The following is a 4,452-nucleotide window of genomic DNA, read 5'->3' as shown; positions in this document are numbered from 1 at the left end:
TAATCAGCTACCATTATTTCCTCCCAGAATGCAAGGTCTTCTTGTTTAATTTTTGTTGTTGTTGTTAAGTTTTCACAGAATGTTTAATGGAACAATGTGAACCCTGAGCATCAATCTAAATCTGCCATAACAGCAGACCAATTTTATAACATTCCGAATAAACTTCAAATATATTTCATATAATCAAACATAAAGTTTTTAGTTTTATTAATCCTTTGTTGAAATATCTGCACAATCATGGTTTAAGTCACTGAAGAACTTTTACTACTTCTTTTTGCCAGCTCCAAAATTGGCCTTTGCAGTGCCCGTGACTTTCTTCATTCTGTTCTTGCATTCCTTTTGCTGTTTTATTGAGGCCTTTTTCTTCTCATACTGGCCATGTCTTGCAAGTCTGTGTTTGGGTTCATTTTTCTTTGCATAGTCCGAGGAATCATAAATCATGCCAAAGCCAGTCATGTTGCCATCTCCAAAATGGGTTTTGAATCCAAATACAAAGATGACATCTGGGGTAGTCTTGTACATTTTGGCTAGTTTTTCTGGAATTTCTGTCTTAGGTACCATTGCCTTTCCAGAGTGAAGGACATGGATGACCATTTGTTTCAGCTGAAGTAGTCAGTTGGTCATGAACTTCCTGGTCTGCATAATTACTGTGTCATTCATGAAGGTAGGTCATCCTCTGGCAGCCAGGGAGGAAAAAGTAATTTATGTATTTTTTATCTTGTCTTCACATATAACAAAATTTTAAAAAGAAGAGAAGGGGAAATTGTCATTATTGATTCTTTCTCAGTGCTTAAAGGCTTCCATTTTACATCCACATTTTTTACCCAATTTACAAGAACATCACAAAGTTCACTTCTTCTCCCCCCACCCCAATTGGCTATTCTATTCTGAGACAATATACATTCTGATAAGAAATACAACCCCAAATCTCTTTTTTTTTTAATTTTTTTTATTAATTAACGGAAAAAAAAGAAATTAACCCAACATTTAGAAATCATACCATTCTACATATGCAATCAGTAATTCTTAACATCATCACATAGATGCATGATCACCATTTCTTCTAAACCGTACATTTGCATCGGTTTAGAAGAACTAGCAACACAACTGAAAAAGATATAGAATGTTAATATAGAGAAAAAAAATAAAAGTAATAATAGTAAGAACAAAACAAAACAAAAACCTATAGCTCGGATGCAGCTTCATTCAGTGTTTTAACATGATTACTTTACAATTAGGTATTATTGTGCTGTCCATTTTTGAGTTTTTGTATCTAGTCCTGTTGCACAGTCTGTATCCCATCAGCTCCAATTACCCATTATCTTACCCTGTTTCTAACTCCTGCTGAACTCTGTTACCAATGACATATTCCAAGTTTATTCTCGAATGTCGATTCACATCATTGGGACCATACAGTATTTGTCTTTTAGTTTTTGGCTAGACTCACTCAGCATAATGTTCTCTAGGTCCATCCATGTTATTACATGCTTCATAATTTTATCCTGTCTTAAAGCTGCATAATATTCCATCGTATGTATATACCACAGTTTGTTTAGCCACTGTCATGGACATTTTGGCTGTTTCCATCTCTTTGCAATTGTAAATAACGCTGCTATAAACATTGGTGTGCAAATGTCCGTTTGAGTTTTTGCCCTTAATTCCTTTGAGTAGATTCCCCCAAATCTCTTTCATATGATTGTTATCCTTCAACCTGACAAACTTTTGTTTGTCTTAGAAAAACCAGGAAAAAGACATTCATTCACTTTTCCTAATTGTAAAGTTTACTGTGCTCTTTATAGATTTTAGTCATGCATCTTAAGATTCACTAGGAATGGTACTAAGATAAACAAAAAACAAAGTATACATATGCATAATTCCATGGTAATTTTTCAGGATAATTATGACTGGCAATATTCAAATTGTGCATAAAGTGGTAGAATAGAGAAGGAAATAATCTAAGCCTAAATGTACAGCTGCTAAAACTAAGGAACTCTTTAGCTATATTAATATCCAACAAATTAGACCTCAAATGTAAAAAAAATAAAAGAGACAAAGAAGGACACTGTATTAATAAAAGGAACAATTCAACAAGAAAAAATAACATTCATAAATATTTATGCACTGAACCAGAATGCACAAAAATACATAAGGCAAACACTGAAAAGAGAAATAGACACATCTGCCATAATAGCTGGACACTTCAATTCTCCACTCTCATCAATGGACAGAATATCTAGAGAGAGGATCAATAAAGAAACAGAGAATTTGAATAATACAATAAATGAGCTAGACTCAATAGATATTTATAGAGCATTACACCCCACAACAGCAAGATATACCTTTTTCTCAAGTGCTCATGGATAATTTTCAAGGATAGACCATATGCTGGGTCACAAAACAAGTCTCAATGAGTGCCAGAAAATTCACAAATATATGGAGGCTCAACAACACACTCATAAACAACCAGTGGGTCAAGGAAGAAATTACAATAGAAATCAGTAAGTATGTCAAGACAAATGAAAATGAAAACATGACATATCAAAATTTATGGGATGCAGCAAAGGCAGTGCTAAAAGGGAAATTTATTGACCTAAATGCCTATATCAAAAAAGAAGAAAGGGCAGAAATCGAGGAATTAATTGTCCTTGGAAGAACTAGAGAAAGAACAGCAAACTAACCCCAAAGCAAGCAAAACGAAAGAAATAATAAAGATTAGAGCAGAAATAAATGAAAGTGAAAACATGAAAACAATCAAGAAAAAACAAAACCAGAAGTTAGTTCTATGAGAAAATAAGATTGATGGACCCTTAGCAAGGTTGACAAAAAGAGAAGAGAGAGGATGCAAATAAATAAAATCAGAAATGGGAGAGGATGTGTCTGATGCTCCTTTTATCTACCTTGTCAACAGATGAGTAGAACATATGGAATAAAAATAAATAATAGGGGGAACAAATGTTAAAATAAAAAATAAATAAATAAAATTTAAAAATAATAAATGAAAGAGGAGACATAACCACTGACCCCACAGAAATAAAGGAAGTAATGAGAGGATACTATGAACAATTTTATGATAATAAACTCGACAATGTAGATGAAATGGACAACTTCCTAGAAAGGCATGAACAACCAACATTGACTCGAGAAGAAATAGACAACCTCAACAAACCAAAAACATGTAAAGAAATTGAGTCAGTCATTAAGAAACTCCCCAAAAAGAAAAGTTCACAACCAGATGGCTTCACATGTGAATTCCATCAAACATTCAAGAAGGAATTAGTACCAATCCTACTCAAACTCTTCAAAAAAATTGAAGAGGAGGGAAAGCTACCTGACTCATTCTACAAAGCCAACGTCACCCTTATACCAAACCCAGACAAAGACATTACAAAAAAAGAAAACTACAGACCAATCTCTCTCATGAATATAGATGAAAAATCCTCAACAAAGTTCTTGTAAATTGAATCCAACAGCATATTAAAGTAATTATACACCATGACCAAGTAGGATTCATCCCAGGTATGCAAAGATGGTTCAACATGAGAAAATCAATTAATGTAATACACCATATCAACAAATCCAAGCAGAAAAATCACATGATCATCTCAACTGATGCAGAAAAGGCATTTGAAAAAATTCAACATCCTTTCTTGTTGAAAACATTTCAAAGGATAGGAATAGAAGGGAACTTCCTCCACCTGATAAAGGGAATATCTGTAAAACCCACAGCTACATCATCCTCAATGGGGAAAAACTGAAAACTTTCCCCCTAAGATCAGGAACAAGACAAGGATGTCCACTATCACCATTATTGTTCAACATTGTGTTGGAAGTTCTAGCCAGAGCAATTAGACAAGAAAAAGAAATACAAGGCATCAAAATTGGAAAGAAGTAAAACTCTCGCTGTTTGCAGATGATGTGATATTATTGTTGAAAACCCCAAAAAATCCACAGCAAAACTACTAGAGCTAAAGAGTACAGCAAAGTGACAGGTTACAAGACCAACACTCAAAAATCTGTAGTGTTTCTATACACTAGTAATGAACAATCTGAGGGGGAAATCATGAAAAAAATCCATTTACAATTGCAACCAAAAGAATAAAATATTTAGGAATAAACTTAACTAAAGCGACGAAAGATCTATACAGAGAAAACTATAAGAATTTGTTTAAAGAACTCACAGAAGACCTAAATAAATAAATATAAGGGCATACTGTGTTCATGAATTGGAAGACTAAATATAGTTAAAATGTCAATTCTACCTAAACTGATTTACAGATTCAGTGCAATATCAATTAAAATCCCAAAAACTTACTTTTCAGAAATAGAAAAACCAGTAACCAAATTTATCTGGAATTCAGGGTACCCCAAATAGGTAAAAGAATTCTGAGAAATGAAGTTAGCGGTCTCACGCTACCTGACTGTAACAGCATATAACAAAGCTACAGTGTTCAA

General features: G+C 33.5%; 1 pseudogene; it reads right to left on the bottom strand.

The window, feature by feature from the left end:
* Nucleotides 1-218: 218 nt before the first annotated feature.
* Nucleotides 219-660, bottom strand: LOC143646299 (small ribosomal subunit protein eS24 pseudogene; annotated as a pseudogene).
* Between the last annotated feature and the right edge of the window lie 3,792 nt (nucleotides 661-4,452).

This window comes from Tamandua tetradactyla, chromosome 9 (assembly GCF_023851605.1).
Source record: "Tamandua tetradactyla isolate mTamTet1 chromosome 9, mTamTet1.pri, whole genome shotgun sequence".
Lineage (NCBI taxonomy): Eukaryota > Metazoa > Chordata > Mammalia > Pilosa > Myrmecophagidae > Tamandua > Tamandua tetradactyla.
Note: the sequence above shows the minus strand (reverse complement) of the source record. Positions and strands in the feature narration are given on the sequence as shown.